This window comes from Aquila chrysaetos, chromosome 11 (genome assembly GCF_900496995.4).
Source record: "Aquila chrysaetos chrysaetos chromosome 11, bAquChr1.4, whole genome shotgun sequence".
NCBI classification, from domain to species: Eukaryota; Metazoa; Chordata; class Aves; order Accipitriformes; family Accipitridae; genus Aquila; species Aquila chrysaetos.
The window spans coordinates 40466787-40487874 of NC_044014.1; the positions used below are offsets into that span (position 1 = coordinate 40466787).

General features: G+C 38.3%; 1 protein-coding gene across 1 annotated transcript in view; it reads right to left on the bottom strand.

Moving 5' to 3' along the window:
* Positions 1-7404, bottom strand: part of MYPN (myopalladin) — a 63065-nt gene extending 55661 nt beyond the window's left edge. Inside the window, 1 exon segment of the mRNA XM_030029711.2 lies at positions 7264-7404. The gene's annotated coding sequence lies outside the window, so the exon portion shown is untranslated.
* Positions 7405-21088: the final 13684 nt, after the last annotated feature.

Sequence of the window (21088 nt, forward strand, 5' to 3'; positions counted from 1 at the left end):
TCTGTAAAGGTCATCAGAGCTGAAGAAACACGATGCAGGTCTTTAGAGAATACTGGACTCTCCAAGGAGGAAATGCAAGTAGGGAAATAATACTGTGTGATTAAAACCTGCCAAAGTCAAATGAAGTTAAAGAACTCCTGCAATAATTTTGTTGAGAGGGTATGTGAAAATCATCTGACTGTGACTATGCAGGGTTTTATTTTCCACTGTTGTACAGATATTGCTTGATTTTCTCATTTATATGCTGTGTCTATCTCAACAGAGGTTGTTAATCACAGTGCAGCTTTTCTGCAGATAACCATGGTAAAGCAACTGTTTGTTCAGTATGGTTATTTGAGACTTTGTTCTGGGTCTTACATATCTTCTATTCATCTTTTGAACAGAGCATTGAAACATGAAAGAAATAATTTCTGCTAATGTGAGAAATATTTTCTGCTAATTCCCTTAAGGACTATTACTGCAATATGAGGAGATGCTCTCAAAGAAAATGTGTTTAGATTGGCAAAATAGCTTTATAATTCTAGTTTTCAAAAAAGTATAGTGAAGAAGCCACTGTCTGATAGCAAAAGGAGGAAAATTAAATGCAAATTACTGCAACATAACAAAACTAGGGGTGCCTGTACCTGGTGAAAATATAAAATGACAGAGAAAATTAAAGTAGTCACATCAAAACTTCCTTGTACTGATGGTTCATTTTGGCTAGCTGTAATGCAGTTGTATAAAGCATCTTAGATTCAGATGACCAAGCTAGACAGCACAGCCATACATGGAAGACCAAAACCCACTTGTCTGTCACAGTCCTGAGTGAACATGTAGGAAGCAAATGAACAAATTGCTGCTTCAACCCTGCCTCTGCCCTTCTGAGGGCAGTTGAGCAGATGTGAATGGGAGAAAACAAACAGTTCCCCAGCAAAGGAGCTGGAACAACTTCCTTCCGTCTGGCCATCGGAACAGAAGAGGTAGAAGGGAGCAGAGTGCTCCTTCTGGTGTTGGGAAGCAAGATATTGATGAGAATTAATCTGATGCCCAATTCTTAATCCTTAGAGAGCTGTCACTTTTTTTTAGAGCTCATCCAGGTTTCAAAATACTATGTCTAACTTTTCGCTATTTTCAGCTTGTGTAGAAGATAACTTTTTATTCTATTTTTAGTAAGGAAGAAGTTGGGTACTAGTCAAATGTAGCGCTTTGAGGCAGTGCTTGGCTACTGAAGTTTTAAGACATTTTGAATTATGTGATATTTCTAATTAAATGGAAAATGTTGAGTTTCAAGAAATGTTGCTGTGAGGCTACCAGACAATCCAGTTACAATTATTAGTTATGCCTTGCTTATGCCTTGAGAGATGTCCAGTTTCTTTTTTTTTTTACTAGGAGTTGTAGTCTCCAAGGACTACAGAGGGCTGATGATTGAGGGAAACACTGGGTAGGTTGAGCCATTCAGATTTCACAGTCAGGGCACAACAGCTTTTGTTCAAATGAGACCAAGCGTACAGCCTGACAAGGTCTCTGGGCTAGATAGCAGTAAGGCTGAATTGAATATATTTTCTAAGATACCTATTAAACCATCTTTCTAGTGAGCAAAAAGATATCACCAGAGGAACAACTGTGCTATTACAGGTTTGATTAATGATGATTAATAATAATTTAGCCTTTCTATAGCCAAAATTGGAGTCTAAGCTCCAAAATTAAGATCTGGTCTTGAATTCAGTCTTTCTCTTTGCCTGACTTTCTGGATTGTTTAGACTGAGATGTGGAATTGGCCTTGATATGCCTTGAGCCTTCCCTTTAATTTTTCCTGCTTGGGACTTGGAACAGAAGTGTCTTTGTGGCTGCACAGAGACCATCCCATGGTCCCCCAGTGTGCAGCAGCACAGAACGCTGGCGCTGAGTGGCAGTGCACGGCACACTGCTGCCATATCACGGAGCTAGTAAAATGTATACAGTAATTGCAGGTATCTCTGTCGAGCAGATAAGTGCAGATAACTCTGCACATCACTCTGTTGAGTAAGCAGTAAGGACAAACTCTAGTACAAACACAGTAGACAGCAATCTGTGGTGTCAATGAAAGCACCAATAATTTTGCAGGCTGGAAAAATTTGTCTTATAATGAACCAGTATCAAGGGGAGGAATTGCAATGCTAGTTACAAATAATAGCTCTAAACTGGTGTTATTGAGGATTGAAAATGGGATGACTGACTCCAGCAGTCAGCAGTTCTCTACTCTTGACTGGTTCCTTACCTACAGCACCAAAGAAGTGCATTGAGGGCAACGTTCTTTGCTTTCCTGGGACGCTAACAGCAGTGACCTTGGGCACCTATTATCTTGAGAGGCATCAGAGGATGTCATGAATAAAACTGACTGTATGAACTTCTTCAGTCTAATAATTCAGTTTCCACTAGCCAACTAATTGCACAAGCTTTGTGAGTTTCCAAGAGCCTCTACTTATGGCAATGTTCTCTTATTAGGCAAGTGATCTTTAGGATAAAATATTCACAAAAGTGGACTTAGTTTTCACAGTTTGTTTTGGCAGTGGCCTGACCTGAAAATCCTTACATGGAAGGGAGAAAAATCACACCGCAGGAAGCTTGTGCAGTGTGACACCGAACGCTTTCATTTCCTCTTGTTTGAGGCTTGTTAGACTCATTGCTGAGTCTTCACTGAAAGAACCTGAGCTTTTCCTAAGAAAACAGCAGTAGTGAAATCTCAGCAAAGCTGAAGGGAATCCCAGATACATCTGAGTGCAGATCCTCTGTTTTATTTGGCGAGAGACAGCTTTGAATGCTTGATGCCCTAAAGGTGTTTTTTTCAAACACCCCTTCTCTGTATCATAATAAAGAGGTTATCTGCAAATAACAGATTTGATGCAAAAAGCATTTGAACATCTTTGGCCTTCAGTTATAGTTAAAAATGAGTAATTTTAGTCAGTACATGTTTTTCCTGTATAGCTTTTCAAGCTACCATTACTGTAATTGAGACTGCTTTTGTATGAAACCTCAGTATCAGAACAGCTAGCAAACTGCTGCTTCTTTCTCTGCATAGTGGTACCTTTATGGCCTTTACACAGCAAGGCTCTGGACCTGTATGCCCAGCACCTCTGTTTGGAAACTGGAAAGTTTAGCAGATATTAGAGGCTATATCCTTTTCCAGTTAATTTAATTGCACATAAATGGCATTTACCCATACAGTGTTGAACACTAACAGTTATACGGGTGTTTCAATTGGATGATTACAGCTATGAAAAACAAGCTAAGAGATGACACAAGTGATCTGTCTTGCAGACATTTAATGATCACAATCACATTCTTACGTGCTTGCAGGAATTCTCACTTAGCAGTTGCCATTGTCACCGTTTCCATTACTGCCTGTTGACAAGCTGTAGCTGCTGCAAGACAGATTTTGAGACTCCAGACATGGGAAAGGTTAGGCTGGAGCAGAGGACTAAGGTTAGCGGTCTTGTGTGTGTTTGGGGGTGTGAGTGAGTGTAAGATATTTTTAATAATTGTATTTAGAAAGCTACGTACAAGAAGGTGGTTTACTTTTCTGTTTTAGACACATTAGTAGCTTTGAATTCCTTTCCTTGTAATGAACCAAGAAAGTCAGATAACTAAACTCCCATTTCCAAGTAATGTAATTAAATAATGGAAAATAGAGAGCCTCCAAGCCCAGGAGTGAGTCCACAACTTCTGATGGAAACAAAATCCTTCTAAGAACAAGTAGGCTAAAGGTTATGTCCATGTTTAGGAAACATCCTACTACTTCTTTATGTATCTTTTTCAACATAATCTTTTTAATGTTCTAAGTATATGTTGCATTTTCTTCCATCTCTAATCCATTTTATAAATTCCAGACCTTAAAACTCTTGCTTGATTGTAAGTCTAAAAGAGGCTGGTAGCTGGTTCTTGCTCACTGTTACATAATTTTGTAAATAGTGAAGAGACTGGTGGTGGTGGTGGTTTAAGTATCTTCACATACTGCTGCTCTTTGCTTTAATGCAAATGTCTGCTGTTGAAGGGATTTTTTAAATGCTGTTATAACTGATGTATGGCTACTACTGCTTCTGTTCAGAAAAATAAGTAGAATCAGGCCCTCTTCTGTAAATAAAACCTCCAATAGTCCAGCTTCTGCCCTTAGATACATTGTGGGATAGACCTGGAGCAAGCAACTTCACTTAAACTGCCCAGGATTTACTTGTAGCTGTAAACAGAATTACTAACTCCCACCTCATAGTCCCTCTATTTGTAAATGCCACACAGTTAAATTTTTTAGGCAGTTTTCAGGTAAAATGCAAAGTTTTTCTGTACAAACTTGAATCTTAAATCTTGAGAAGTGTTACCTATAAAAGAAAGTTCCCTTCTAAAAGGAAGGGGAGAAAGAGAAAAGAAGGGAAGAAAGGGAAGGAAAAGGGAAGAAAGAAGGGAAAAAAAGGTAAATATAAAACATCCAATATTTGGAATTTGGGGGAAATTTCATTATTTTTAATAAATTTTTAACGGCTTGGGTGTTGAACAATCTTTTGAAATACTTGTGATAGTGGATTGAGGCCTTAACTGGTAAAACTACTTCTATGTTCTTTTTAAACTGGAATTGCTATCTGGATTTTCATTAGAAAGGGAATATAGAATTGAATGATCTATATACAGTTATATATAATCTATATTTAGTTTAAAATATTATGCTGAATTAATAAATAATTTGAATTTACAGAGATATAATTTAACATGTGAATATTTTATGAACATGAGGTAAATAACCTCAAACCACAAGCAAGTCACTTGAAGCTGGGAATATTTAAGAGTCTAGATTTCTGTAGCAGAGGATCTATCTAGACTGCTTTTTGTAGTGATGTTGGTCTCCTCTGACACAGCTCTTTTCCTCTTGTCTGGAGGTGTTCACCATTTCACCCACAGGCATTTGAATGCGACTCAAATTGTACAAATGTTAAAGCCTTAAAAGCACCTATTTTGCTTTAAGAAACTTTAACGAGCCTTAAGAGCACCTATTTTGCAAGCAAACAGTGATATTTGTACTGCTGGTGCTAGAAATGTGAGAGGTGAAATGCGTTCTTCATTACCACTGTATTTCATCCCTAATGTCTCTTCCCTTTCCTGCTGACAGCACAATCACACAGCCCACAAAAGAAAAAAAAAGTTGGGATTCATCATCTCAGAAATGGAATGGGATAAATCCTCTCTACAAGTCATTCTGCAGAAGACACTGCAAGAGGTCTGTGTGCACTTGGAGTCATGCCCTGGCCTGTGACCTCAGTGTTGTAGCAGTGGGCACCCTAAGCAGCATAAAATATTCAGCTCTTCTTCAAGGAAAAAGCACATTCAGAGCTCTTTAACTTTTTCAACATTTCCTTCATACCATCATATAATGAAAAGACCTTTTTTCTTTTCACTCTGATCACAAAAAGTCTTTATTTTTTTGTAATTAATATTGTCCCTTAGTAGTTCTCAAAATGAGAACTAAGACCCCTTCTTACCCATGTCTCAAGTTCTCTTTGCCTCCTCAGTGAATCTCCTTGAACTGCAAGGTAAACAGTATCTCGTACAAAAACTCCATACGAAGTCAAATTGAAATTGAAATAAATTTAATCTGATTTTTAAATCAGAAGGTCAAAAAGGAAAGCAGGTGACGGCTGTATTTGAGGCCTGCCTGGGATGCTTCTCCATCCTCCTCTCCTATTGGCCTGTGAAGGCCAGGCCTCAGATGTCAGGACAAGCTCTGAGTGTAGTACTTCAAGTGCTCCTAATGTAGGACAAGTTTTTGTTGACTCAAGTAACGTATATAGTCCAGTTTCCTTCAGGGATTGCCCATATGAGAAAGAGTTTATATGAAAGGCCCAAAAGATACAGCAGAGGTCCACAGTTTGGTGCTGAATCTACATACAAAAGTCCTCAACAGTAAATATAACTAACAGGCAACTATATTCATTTATCCTGGTCCAAAACCAGGCAGACATCTCTGCAAGTCTTTCATGGCTAAAACTGCAGATCCACTTTCATGGACTGTGACCCAAATGATTTAAACGAGGTCATTTCTATTATTCCTGCTAGCAATATGTGTGAGCAGTGCAGAAATCCACAAATGCATGAGATTGAGGACTACTGTAAAGTTTTAGTTTGGGACTGAAGCTACAGCTTAGCTCTCAGTGTTAAAAAGTTATTTATGTATTGCATGGGCTCAGTCTAGACTGGCAGATTATAGCACTGCGTAAGGTACTGTAATGAGAATTTGAACAACTTAAAACACTGAGCAGAAGTCCCTATTCTGTCTGTGCATGTAAGCGGCACCAATGTTAAGGGAATCGTATACGTGTATCTGAAGACTGGACAACCAACTGCTTGTGTAGCCAGACTGAACAAGCACAAGCTGGACAAAGAAAAGCCCTGAAAAGCAGGGGTATGCAAACTACATGGCATTTGCACGTCTTTTTGTCTGGTAATTTCAAATCTGTGCACCGTTTTGTTTTTAAAATGAGATTCAGTTTTCATACAAATACTGGTTCCTAGTGAAAAAGGGAACTCAAGACTTAAATTAGACACAAAAGAAATCTGGCTTGCATTTTTTCCCCTGAGGTTTTTCAGTTGTGCCTTTCTTTTTTCACACTCTCACTGTATTTGTTTCTTTTTGTCTGCTGTTCTGTCTTTGTTATGCTTTTTCATCAGTCTTCCCTAAGAACATTGTAACGTAAAAGCCTTCACATGTGAATCATATTTTCAAACTACAATATTTAAATGAGATTTATATTAGACAGAATTAATTTGCCTGTCCCTGTAGGATATTACTGTTTATGAAAACAAGTACTAAACCAGTTAAGTTTTAAACAGAAAAGTGATTTTTTTTTTCCTGCCAGTGATTTAGATTACAATTTAAATTGCATTGTCCAATTGCTGTTATGGTATTGTGTCAATTTTTAACAAACCATCTTAATGTTAGATGTATGTGCAAATATACCTAGACTGCTAATTCTCAGCAGCTGTTGATAAGAAACATTCCTTCAGTACCACAGCAAGACCTGCTGTAAAATCTCTAAGAATGCACAGGAATAGCAAACCAGCACAGAGCACACAGTTCTCCTTTGTCTTTGACAGTCTGTCAAGTACAAAACCTATCTAACTCCTGAACTGACTATAAATAATTTCTGATATGTAAATATCATTCTGCTCAGCTACAGGAACTAACACACTTCCTATTGCTGTTTACTTTTGTTAGCTGTTTCTGAAAGAAAAAAAGAAAGACAAAAAGAAAGAAATCCTGACCTTAGGAACCTTCAGGACATGTAGGAGAGGGAGAAGAGCAGAGTTGAAGTTTATGAAATTGTTCCATTAACATTTGCTGATTTTGTTTCCACTCTTAAAGACTAGAGCTTCTTCACAAATGTAAACCTCATGACCAAAACAAAACTACTGATAATCAGTGTCTTTAGTGTCATTTGTATAATGTTCTATTGACGTAAACTCAAGAGCTACTCTGTTCTCTTGTCAATTGTTGACATATTTTGTAAAACTTAAGATGGGCTTCTGATTACTGCTTAATGTTGCAATATATTGGGCCAAACATTTGCTACTGACAGTCAAATACTTTTCTGAGAGAGAGAGAGGGAGATAGTGAGAGCTCAAGGGTGAGAGCTATGCCCTTCTAGCAGGACTGTTTCTGCAGCTGTTGTGTACATTAATCCAGAGAGCAGATCTCCCAGCACTAAATATAGCCAGTGGGGTCATTTTACATGACAAAATAAATAAATAAATAAATAGAAAGTATTTAACTATGGGGTCACGTTAAATTAGGTTTGATTTTGCTTAAGAAGGAAATCCAAATTATGGCATCTTGGTTTAAGGCTGAATACTAGAATGTAAATATTTCAGAATGTGGAGGGAAAATAACCGGGAAGAGTACAGTCCCGGCAAGGAACTTTTCAGGTCGTTACAATCTTCTGTTGACTCTTTGGAGGAGTCAGACTGGCTCCGAGGGATTTCGAGAACCCCACCAATGCTGTTCAAGCCCTTTATAATACTGCAGAACATTGTTTCTCTTTCACTGCAATACATATGCCTCAGCATAATTTAAGTCAGTCAGTTTAAAAATTATTTGTTCCCTGTATATGTCTTACCAGCAAAATTTAGCATTCAAATATACATACTCATCAAACCCTTCTGCACCTGTGCTGCAAAATCAAAATGTAGACCGATCTAAAGTTGAGGGATTACCTTTTTTTAATTCCTCCAGATGTTGCTGCCCAACCCTGGCAGTTAGTAGCGATGACAATTATCCAGAAGTGTGAGATTAAAGTTAAGGAAGCGAGGGAATTCTTCGAGTCCTCAGGAACAGAAACAGCTAGGAGTCCATACAGTGAAGGAAGTTAACCTTCGTTATTATGAGGATGGCTGTAAGGAGCTGGACAACCTGTCACCACCGGAGCAATAGCATTTGTCAGTTTGCAGGTCCCAAGTTATTTTGAGCAGCGTAAACCATGTGCCCGCGGAGCATTCCACCTCATTGGACAGGGAATCCACCGCTCTGACAGCACCTATGGGCACCGAGTGCCTTCTCCTCACTCATGAAACGTCCCCTATAGATGCTTATGCGGGTTTTGCCGATTCATCCAAGTGGCATTGTATTACTCTTGTCAGCCGGTTTAGACTTCAGCCTTTTAAAATTACTAGTTATTGCTATTGTCCTTATGTTTTGATCGGAACTCGAAGATTACAGTCACTGGGAAACCCATCAGCCGGTAACAATGTAAGAGTTTTGCAACTCCAAAGGCAAACTCGGCAAACGCGTGTGATTTAATAGTAAAATATTCCTGACTTCTTTGAAGTGTTCGATTTAATAAACACAGTGCAACAATGCAGAAATCCTTAAGGATGGCCTGTAACTACAAATCCTCAAAAAGCTAGAACTTCTAAACTTGTTATTGAATGCACAGAAATAAACTGTTGGGGGAAAAGTAATTAAAAGAGGCGAGTGAAACTTAGCTGTAAATAAAACTGAGATATAAACATAGGTAGAATATTTCAAAATATTTTAAGCAGTACACAGAGAAACGCTGGTATTATTTCACTTTGTAAAACTGAGCTACTGGTTAAAACCTCGAGTGACTAAAACCTACCACATCACTTGGAAAATGTAGAGACTAGATTTTCTTTTCTACTCATCCTATACAACAGCAACAGAAAATAATCTGTAATTCTAAACAGTTTAGCTTACAAAAAATACTGCTTGATTGTTGGTATATTATTTTATTAAAAATGCTTGTCACAATTCTGATTTTAAGAGATTACTAAAATGTTACGCATTTATTATGGAGAACTGATATATAGCCCTTTCCACAGCTAATGATGTAATTAGCTTGGGTTTTGACCTTCTCCCAGTTCTCTCAAAATGTTACCGAGTGAGCGCCTTTGCTAGAAAAGAAGTTCTCCTGTGGGGTGTAGTTCTTCAGAAAGACGTTTTTTGGGGCATAACAATATGAAGAATCAGAGGTACAGGCAATTCTTTTATGAAAAATTTCCTGATGCGTTGGAGGTAGTTTCCTTTTTTCTCTCTCTCTTTTTGTGAAATATCATTGTGAGAATAGATTGTGAGCATTAGTTTGTGGTGTGGCTTCTTCAGTGATATGGAAAAGTTGTATAGTGAAGTCAGCCCTTCTTCTGGGGACACGTTAGGCACTTTTGGGGACAGGTTAGGCAGTTTAGGGGTTGGGTGATGTCTAATGTGACTTTATATCTGGAATAGAGATCTAATGTATTCTTTATAATGTCCGTAACAGGAGGCGTGAGCCATACAGTGCTGACAGGAACTGCATGTTGATACTGTACCACGTGCTACTGTGGCTTGGACGTTACAGTATCTGTAGATCTGTAGGCTACAAAGCCTGAAGCCTGAAAATAAAGTCTGATGTGTCCAGTAAAATAACTGTAAATCTATGTGGACTTCTGCTGAGATGCAATTATTATAAAATGTGCATGGAGTCTTGCTGAGTTGTGAACTGCTTGTGCATGGTATGCAAAATTAAGAAATCCAATGTGACTATTCAGTCTGATCCAACACATCCAAAAATTTCCCACTGTAAGAGAGAGTTTTGTATAAGATGCTAGAATTGCAAAATCACTGAATAATCTGTTCAACAAATGAGCTAAGGGTTATACAGAAAGTACAGCATTGAGAAACCATAAAAGTTATGAGCCGTTACTGTGGCAAAGAGACTGACCATTGTAACAGCAGGTAGTACAAGGACAAAACTTCCAGGAACCACAAGAAGTTAGAGCATACACAGTAAACGTGCCAGGTCTTGCAGAGCTGTCATCTTGGTAGAGCAACATCAGAGAATTTCAGATTCACTGGTTTGCAAATAACAGCATAAATCCATGAAAATACTGTTGTTCCTCTGTCTACTTTTTTAGAAGACAGTGAATTGAGGCTTTTGACTGCTAAGCACTAATAAACCACTTCAGGATATCATGACCTCCAGCTTTATGTCCTTTTGCCTTTGCTGGCTAGCAGAAGGGAACATCTGCCTCTCTAGGGTAAGGTGTAGTGTCCTAGAATAAATTGCGAGTGCTGATTCTCTTCAGATCTTGTCTGTCAAAGCCCAAAGTACCTTTACAAGCAGAAGGAATGAGTCTTAAAATGGAACTTTGGACGTAGCTGGTTTGCTGTTATTCCACAGTAGGATAATCAGACCGTAATTGTAAACCTTCAGGATTTATTATAAATGGAAAATTCCTGATTTTCTAGATATTAGGATGAAATTAATACAATCCTATTAATGGCATGTGCTGAACCATTAATTAAGAAATGAGATGGGTTACACATTATTTGGTAGAGAGCAATTACTAGGCATCTGTGTGGACTGCCCAAAATTATATGAGGAGTTGTACTGTCTTTTGGGGGTCATCTGAAGGCATCCCTGAATACCACACATATTGTCCAGCCTGACAGTAAGCCTGTGAATATGGCTGAGGCTGGAAGAAGCCATCTAAAGTACAGTATTGGAGAGTTTTAGAGCCTTAGAACATAAAAAAGAAAAGGCACCTGAAGATCTGAAGAGGTCATTATCCTTTACAACATTGATCTACCACCCCTTTTTTTTTAAACAGCTCAGAGAAGAAGCAGGGCTTAGCTTACTATCCCAGAGTAGCTGAGGCAGGTGAGGGCGTAGGCTTGCCATAGTTGCAGTGATTTCAAGGTTACAATTAAGCCCACAGTACATATAGGTCAGTATCATGTACCTAGCATATAGCGCATATTTGCCTAATTAGTTTGGAATAAGAAATTCTGCAATTCAAGCTACCTCAAGCTCACAATTACACATGTATAAAAGTTTATTTCAGCTTTAGAGGTTTGTGCTGGAAATAGTGCTGACAGCTGCAAGTTGGCAGTAAGCTTTGGGACATATATTACAGGGCATCCTGATTAGTTAGATACTTATCACAGAAGCTAGTGATGAAAAACAGCTGGACAAACCTCAAAATTGTATTCTGAGCAGGCATACCACCTTAGAATAAAAGGCATAAAACTGACTGCTGCTGAGGTTTAGTTAGGCTGGGAGCAGAGAGGGGATGGAGGCAGGACTAGAAGACTGGAAGCCAGCTGGGTGGCAATACACATGGAGCCAGACTGAGCCCCAGGCAGTTCAAGAAAGAAAAAAAACCTGGACCAAGCTGAACATTAGCAGTGCAGCTCACAGGAAAGAGGGCATCAGCTGCACAAAGAAAAACTTGCTGGCAACATGTTTTAACAGCTGGTTTGTGAAGTGACTCTGATTTTAATTAAGCTCAACTGGACTAGACCAAGCCCCTTTCAGATCAGCTCCAGTTGGTTTACACACAGCAGCTGGGGAGATCAAAGTAGTGAGAGTTTCTGCTGTTACTCTTTAAGGGCAAGTATGTAAAATGGTACTGTAGCTCAGGTGATCCTTCCTAACTCATTCAACCATTATAACTTGATCTGAATTTTTAGAGAAAATGTAAATTTATCAATGATTTAATTGCGTACTGTGGACACACCAGTCAAGAAACATGTGCAGAATCAGAAAAAGATGTTGAAGTCACAAGGGGACCTAAGAAGCACAAGTCACAGAGCGTGCCCCAATTATGCTTCCTTCAGGAGCTGATCAGTCACTGTCAGCAATCCCTGCCAGCATGAAAAGAGTGTTCCCTCCGCTGTACAGCCAGAACTGCTGCTGGTCCTCACAGCCTCTCCTGTGTTTCAGATAAGCATCTATCATCTGAAAGGGTCTGGATATATTCGGGTGTCTTTGCCTACAAGAGTAGCTTGTGATACTTCCTCCCATGGCAATGTCTCTGGTAATGAAAGCTCATTCATGCCCTCTTGCCTTTGTTCTGTCATTATTTCAGAAGAACATAACAGTGCTCAGTGTGTTTATTCTGGGGTGTTAGAAAGTACCACCAGTGTCTGGAGGAGAAAGGATTTTCTGTTTTACAGCTCATCAATCTCTTGGCTCAATTTTTAAACCAATAAAAGGAGTTTGCAGTATGATTAAAGATATGGGCAATGACGTGCATGTCGCAGGTTGTGATTCTGTGCTAAAAGTGTTGGTTGATGGGCAAATACAGATTGCTGTTGCCATGTCTGCCTCTGCAAGGGACAGGCAAGAGTGCTGGGGCAGATCCAGAGAGAGCTGATATATTCTATATATCACATTGGCAAAAAAATACCAAACAAAAAAAGAAAATTATGGTCTAGCACTCCTTCTACATTGCAAAAGGCAGGTAGACTGTCATTCAAGCAACAGTGGGCAATTTCCTTGCTCTAAAAGGACACCTAAGTACAACTAGACTATGTATTATTGTGTAGAAGGTCTGCATATTCTGAGAATTACAGTTGGGAATGTACAAATGAAGATCCTGATACACAAATGGTAGAAATGACAAATCAGTGGTTTTTTTGTCAGCAAACTCATGTCCCACTGTCTCTCCGAGACTCACAAAGGGGGCTCACATCCAAAGGGCTCCAACTGATAGCAAGAAAAGCTGGTATCAGATATGTCATAATAACTTCTTACCATGCTGTCACAAATGGGTTCACAAAAGTGTGCCATTAAGCTGATGACGGTGCTATACAATACAATAGAAATTTGCTCTTGATTTAGAGGAACACAGTACCTGCTTTTGAAAATCAAATACCGCCTATAAGACATAATTACAAGTTTCCATGGACTTTCTTAAAGCCCAGTCTATAAAAGACATTCAAAAGAAACAGTGATATCATACTAATATTTACACTTGTATCTTCAATTTTCATATATAAGAAAAAGTTTTGAGAAGAGACATCAAAACCACCTTTTGCATACCAGTTTTACTGGATTTTTTCTGAGCGATGATGGGGAAATACGCAATATACAATACAACAGCAGACTCTGTTCTTGCGCATAAATATGTGCAATAGCAACAATAATCATTGTGTTCTAGTGACTACCACATGTGACCTTCAATTATACAGAGCAGGAAGATGGTGTTTATACAGCTACCTTACAAACAGAAAACATGGAGAGATAGGGAAAACTGGAAAAGGAGGAAAAAAGCTCACCATGTCTAAACAAGATTTTCTACAAGACCAGGTTTTTGCCTGTGATTGTAATGCAATTCCTAATTACTGTCAGAAATATTAATATTGTCTTTGTAATTGGTCCTAGATTTCTGACAGGGGTTTAGATAGTGATTTTTTAAAATTCCCATTGAAAATTCTGGAGCCAAAATACTAAATGTTCCATTTCTTTGAAAGCCTCCTTAAGGCTCTTTGCAGTCAAGTTCTAGTGAGGTAGTGATTTTGCAGATCTCTCTGGAGCCCAGTGGAGCACAGGGTGCTCCAAAACCCACTTTTGGTTTGCATCCCACCAACCACTGGTCTTGCTCATCCCAAGACTGAACTCATTTCTTTCTAATGTGGAGTATGAAATAGTGTGTTAGACAAGTTTTCTCCAATGGGCTGAAGGAGTAACTTCAGGAGAGAGGCTTAGCAGACCTGTAACCATTTTGCTGGTCAAATATGAATGTTGACTCATAAAATACCCACTTTGTCTTTTGTTAGACTAGCCTAGTTATACTAGCTTATTCCAAGGGCAGTGAATTGCTCCCTACCTGTGCAGCTTTGGACAACAGCAATGATGTCTTTTCCTGAAGCATCAGCGACTAATTGCTGCTTGAGGTATTACATTTAAAGGTCCAGTAATTTGAACAGCAGTGGCAAGCCCTATTTATCTTTTAGATTATAGACTTTAATGAATTATCTTAAGGCCATTATTCTTTTGGTAAGAAAAGTGTTAATAGCAATTTTCTGGATGTTTGTGGTAAAGCTAGTTCAATAGTGATTTGCAAACCTTGTGTAAGATAATATGAGTTGTATATTTTCTATTCATATCATTATGCAGTGCATCTCTTAGCATGAGCCTGCCAGGTATCGTGTGTTTCTAACGCAGATTCTAATTTCAGAAGTGGAGACATATTGGAAGGATGAAAGAAATGGTAGCTCTTTTCTGTAGAAGGCACAAATAATAATGTTGTAACATTCCTTCAGTGCCTATTTCTTTTTCACCCAGCCCCAAACAGGCTTTATCATTTAACAGGGCAGCGCTCATGTGAGGATTGCCTGAGTGTTACCACACAATTTTTCAGTCTCGTTAATTATTTAGGTGACATGTACTAGTAATTTATAGGGCCTGATGCTGTTTCCAATGAAATCAGTGGTTGTTCTGTCACTAACATCAATAGGAGAGGAGTCAGACTTCTCCAAAAAGTTAGTTGTAACCACAGTCTTCCAGTCATCCACACAGAGCCACAATCTCTTGTGCTATCCTCATCCAGTTTCATCTAATGATCCATCTATTTGCTTTTCAAAATGAATCAACAGGTAAAAATATACCAGTATTTTACTTTGTTGCAGTAGAAATGGTACAGCTGAAAAATGTTATAAAGGTTTCTATAAAACACAGAGATAACCCCCAGAACATGAAATCATTGGTGTTATGGGTGGCAATTGTAAAAAGGGGATTTGTAGAATCCCTTTTTCGTAAAAAATTTCTACTCAATTGTAAAAGTGTCAGATTCTTTAAGGTGGATTCCCTGCCTAAAAAACATGGAGGACACTGTGTCCTTACTTTAAATGATGATCTTTTTTTTTGTTGTGCAGTATTATCCATTGTACAATACTATCTTGTATAATATTAGCCTTTCAAAGAACTTGGTCAACTTGCAAAGATGCCTGTAACACAAAAGAGTTAGCAAAAAGTGTCTGTTCACAACCATTTTTCTGTTCCTTGTGTAGTTAGTATTTTATTAGGTTCTCCTACATTCTTCCTTTTGTAAGGGAAATTCTTTTTTTTTAAGTTGGGATATCTAAACAACATTGTAGAAGCAGCTGGGTTCTTTAATTTGCTAGTATTCAAATTTTAAAGTGGATCGTTTCCCTTTATGGTTCAAATATAAAGTGCATGAGCTCTACCTGGAAGTGCTTACATGGTTGAGTAGGATCTCCTTGAAGTTACCACTGTCTCTGGGTGCAGGGTTTGGCTCACATCAGCCTTCTTTCTGGGGTCAGCACTACCAGACTTCAATGATTTGTAGAGCACACAGCAAATATTGATATATAGAGACTGGCGGTTGCCCGAAGAAGCAAAAGTTTGATGCAAACTGTTATAGAAGATTGGTTTTAAAAATCATTAAAAAATCAAATACAGGAAAAATGGAGATAATACTAATGAGGACTCCTATCTATAAAATCCAATGACTTGGTGGAGACTATGTCTGGTAATCAACAGAAACACAACATCAGAAATCAGTGGATTAAAATTAATAACCCAGAAACTGGGTTTGATTACTGAACAAGATATCAAGGGGATGTGTTGTTCCATTCATGACTTTCTTTGGGCAAGTGAGGCAGGAGGAAGTTTGATTTGACGTTGATGCCAAAAAACCAGCTTGACTGAAAGGTGTGAGATTTACAGTCAGGGTTACTACTCCCAGCATCGTCAGAGACTACAGGATCCATTCTGACACTATAGGATTTCACTGTCCTGATTGCGAGGCATGACTAGTCCAAAAGACACCATAAATGGGGATCTGATAATGCCAGTTCTACTGTCTTCACCTAATTTGGGACACTCTGTGATATGTGAGATTTGCATTCCTACTATGGCCCTCTCCTTCCCTGTCTTCTTTTATTTCCTCACTTTATTTTTTGTCTTTCATGTCTTTCCTTCTCTTGTTTTTAAGAAGAACTTGGCTTAGCAGACAAGACTAATTTTGCTATGTTTTTTTCAGGTCTCCAGCTAAGAGAGCACCGGTTGGCACTGACTCAGTCCGATGCTGGTAGAGGTTTGCCAGATATTGCTGTAGCTGATAACAATGATGGACTTGTTTTCCTCAGATTATATGTAAGAGAGGGCACCAGGCCAAACACTGTGTTTGCACTTTTGCTGTTCTTTTCTGGGTTTTGCTCTCCCCTTTTTCATGGCTTGTCTAATTTGTTCTTCAGATAAAACAGGATTAGACCCTAGCAGCTACAGATCTATCCATTTCAATTGGCTTCTTTACCTTTCTTCAGAACATGCATCTCCAAAACATCTAAAAAGGATGTTTATAGCCATGATTAATACCAACTGAACAGAGTGTCAGAGGGACTGGTACAAAAAGTGGTGGTATCTTGTTACCTAAATCTAAAGGAAAAATAAATACAGGAGCATTACTAAAGTGAAAGCCATATTATATACTTTATATTTTGAATATTTGAACTTTTTCTCCTTTTATTTGTATTGTAATAAAAGTTTAATTTTTTCTTTTTTTTCTCATGGTAGCTATTTCTGTGGTTGATATTAAGCAGACCTGACATCTACCCTGTCTGCCTTTGTTAACCGCTTACTGCTGTCCAGAGACAGGGTCATATACATGAATGCTTTTGACTTGGGGTTGAGATTAACACAACAACACATTATGGACTGTATTTTTAAAAGTGGATTAAGAGTCAGCCTAGCGAGGCGTATTTTGTAACCGCAGAGTCTCTTATTTCCAATTACACATTCATCAAACAGAGATTTACAGCGTAGTCCTTATTCTTATCACTTAAATGGCATTGCACATCTAGAACAGAGAGCAGAATGTCATCCAGGCTACTTACAAAGAAATTCCAAAATCCTTAAAGAACTGAGAGACTTCACTGAGAGTCCATCCGTAACTGCTTTTAACATAAGAGAACAAAATAAGTGTGGCTATTATTTGTGGAAACCGGATTAATGCGAGTTGCACGGTAATGAGGAAAATATACTCAGAGGTTCTTGCCTTCTGCCTGAACTAAGAACATATATACCATTTATATAAAACACAGGTATCTTCAGTATCTTTCTTCTAATTAGGTATAGTGGCTTTTCAGTGTATTTCTTTGTTTTATATTAGAGGCCCTGAGGCCTACAGCAAATCAAACACAAAGAGCCAGGCAGCTGGCAGGACCCTGAGGCAGCTCAGCCTAACGGTAGTGCAGATCAGGACCTTTAGGATTTTAGAGTAACCAAAACCAGAATGAATGGCTGGTGTTTTGAGCATCAGAGGCTTTTGTGCCTGTTATAGACAACTAGAACTGTAGAGAATATCAGCTCTTGTCAGGTGTTTAATAGGACAAAACATTCAATAACTAGGTTGCCAAAATTATGCTTCATAAGATACACCCCTAATTAGAATGTCTTAAAGGATTGTTGCTACAAGAGAATAAGGAGAGGGCATTAATGGATAGTCTACATTTTTAAAGTAATTTCTTGAGACCTCTTGCTTTCCAACCACACTCAGAAGAGAGTTTCGGTGGTTTATCAGCAGTGTGCAGGGCAGTCAGCTCATCTCTGAACTTGTGGTCATTGGATCACCTCAGCTAGATAGGCCTGGGTTAAACAGTTTGGAGGACAGCAACATGACTGTTCAGTGAGGTGACTAGAGGAACTAACTAAAGATGAGAACTTGACATGCATAGATTAGGCAGCAGGAGAGCATAGTTTGATAACAGTTTGCTAAAATATGACAGAAGCAAACTCCATGGAAAGGAGAGACTGTGTATAGTATATTATAGTGGTTCAACAGGATGAACTCAGAAATGGTCAGTCTGAAGGGCCACAGCTGGGGGAGAGAGATTGTATCCATACTTACATGGAAACTATCATCTCGACACATGGGGGCAGCAGAAAAGCATGGCAGTGTTTGTGCCAACAAATAAAATGCAGTAGTGGCCTGTGGGGTTAGGGGAATTGTGTTGTCTGGTTATAGCTAGGAGAATGAGTGCTACCTGCTCTTATTTGACCCCTTGTGCATAGCGTTCAGAAAGCATTGACGCTGCCCAGCTCTCTGATTGTACAGAAAAAAACCAACTTCTGCAGAAGTTCTATGGCTTTTAAAAATTTCCTCCTTTGTATTAAAACAGTGCCATTTTGTAATGAAAACATGATTAGGATATCGTTCCCAAACTCTGAATCTCATTAGGTGACTGATTTGAGAAATAGTCACTGTTTTACCAGCACTTTAGTGTGTCACCTTATTCTGCACACTTGAGATCAGTTTACCAGCCCCTCCCGATGATTCTGGCACTCTTTGCCTTACGCTGTCTCATCTGTCTGGAACGCCTTCCCTCAGGCCACTGAGTCACCTTCCCACTTTAAATGTTGCCTTTTTCATTGTAATATCAAACTGACTTGCATTATAATGTAATTTGTAAAAATGTATATGAAGATGCACTGCAAAAATTGTATCTATAGATACTGATGAATGTTCAGAAAACCTGGGGTTTTAGGATGCAACTTTACTGACAGAATTAATATTAAAATAAGGGTTTTTTTTTGTCAAAACACAAGCAAACTTTCAGAAGGGACAGAGATGAGAATTGAAGTAATTTGATAGTACCAGCTTATTAAACACCAGCATTATCAGAATCACTCTGTCTGGCTAAAGAACAAGTGATATTCAGATAATGTAAGCTCATTTACCGAAGTAAGGATCATGACCTGGAAAATTACCTCAGAGCAACAATAGCAGGAGGTACTGGCCATTCTGACTAGCCAAGCAAATTGTTAACTACACAAAACATTACTTTTTCACAAGTATATAAGACAGAGAAAGAGAGAGGAAGAAAGAGAGGAGGATATACCTTTTCTATTAGGAAACTAAATAAGACCTCCAGTTAATTTCAAATAAATCACCTAGTAATCAAAAATGTTTATGACTACTTTCCCAGGCCACATTTAAGCCAATGCTTCTGTTTATGCAGTTGTCAGTCTCCAGAACCATCTAATTTCCAAACAGTCAAAATATTAATTTACTCAATGGAAGGAGTCAAGAGATACATCACAGGATTTAAAATATATTCTGATCTGAACAAACCATGCATATTACAAGCCAAGTTTAGACCAACTGGTACATCAGTGACATATAGTAATGCCATGTGCTATCACTCAAGTTATAAAAAGGAATTTTCTTTCTGCCTAGGGTGGCTTTGAAAATGCTTTTTTAAACACCTCCCTTCTTTTTGCTTTAGAAAAGGAAGGATATTGGAAGACTCCGAACTGTGACACTTAGAAAGAAAATGCAAATATTATGGTAAGTATTTTTCATTTAATCTGATTAGTAAAGGCCTTTTAAAGCACAACAAAACCTTTTTGACATGCTTAATTTGTGGTGTAGGGCTGTGGAAACTCTATATTTGAACTAAATTTTAGACATAATGCTCTTAAATTTAGACATAATGCTCTTTAAGCTTTAATGCTTAATGTTAAATCAGGACAACACAGCAAATCAAGAGAACATCTCTTTTATGAAGAAATATTTACTAGTTTGGAGATTCAAAGACAGGATATGAAGACCAAGCCTGTGTTTTCATTAAATACTTAAAAAGATATACTTTTGATTTTCTTGCCTATTTGTTGAAAAGCTAAGGGATTAACTGTGTAGATCACCAGTTGTATATTCTCATCTGGGGTGTTTATATGACTTCATAGTAGCCATGATTTTGACATTTGAGTGACTAGAGGCAGACACCTAAATCTTTACTCACCATTTTTTGAAAATTGAAATACATATTTTGAAGAGACATAGTTTAGAAAGTCTCAACCTTAATGTTTATAACCTATGGGTATCATACATGAAAACTCTTCCACCTGTATGAGGCGGATTTGTTTTGTTGTGCATTGAGCTGTTGAATAGGATTTAAGGTGTTTGAGTGAACAGAGAAGTTTAAGTAGGGGCTGGAGCAGGAAGGGGAGCCAGAACTGCTGGTACCACGCTGTGATGGATAGAGTTTATGTGAAATGCATTTCAGTTTGCTGACTGCACTGCATGAAAGGAGTATAAACATGTATTTTTTCATACTTGACATACTCAGTTGTGAGGTTTTGAGCTGTGATATAAACCCATCAAGACTCAGCTAGTTTAAATTGGCATTAGTTCCACTGACTTCGATTGAGAAACAATTTGCCCATCTGAGAGTTTGACCTAGAGGAAGGGAAAGCAGAGAAAATGACAGCTTTGACTTATTGGCCAGGGAGGGCCAAGAGAAAGAACTCAATGGGAAGAACTTCCAGAGTTTTCCCAGCTTTAGTCAAGATAATAAAGTTTAAAATCCAAGAACCAATGAATAATTTGATTCCCAAGAATGAGGCCTCTAAAAACAGTCTCCGTGTCGCAGATATAGCTTCTTTCTCTGCGCTCCCATGAGCTCCTTTTGATTGTTTCATTGAAACTGTTAAGGAGGGATAACAGTCTCCAAGCAGTATTGTTTCCTTTCCTGGTTTTGAAAAAATTAGGAAAGAAACTCTTTACATAATGTATGCTTCCTAATCCCGAAATACTTGTTCTCTATTTATGTGGTGCAAAAGAAAACCTTTGGTTCTTTTGCAGAAATGTAAAGATCTCTCTAGTCTAGATCCTGAGATGCAGGATTTGATGCAGCCAGGTGTTTACGTCAGAAAATATGTGGCAATGAATATATTACTAGTTTCCTGTTTTATTCTTTTTATGTTGATCACTATATGTCCAAAGAAATTATGGCAGAGGCAAGCATGGTATTTGAATCTTTAATTTCTCAAATATTTAAAAATTT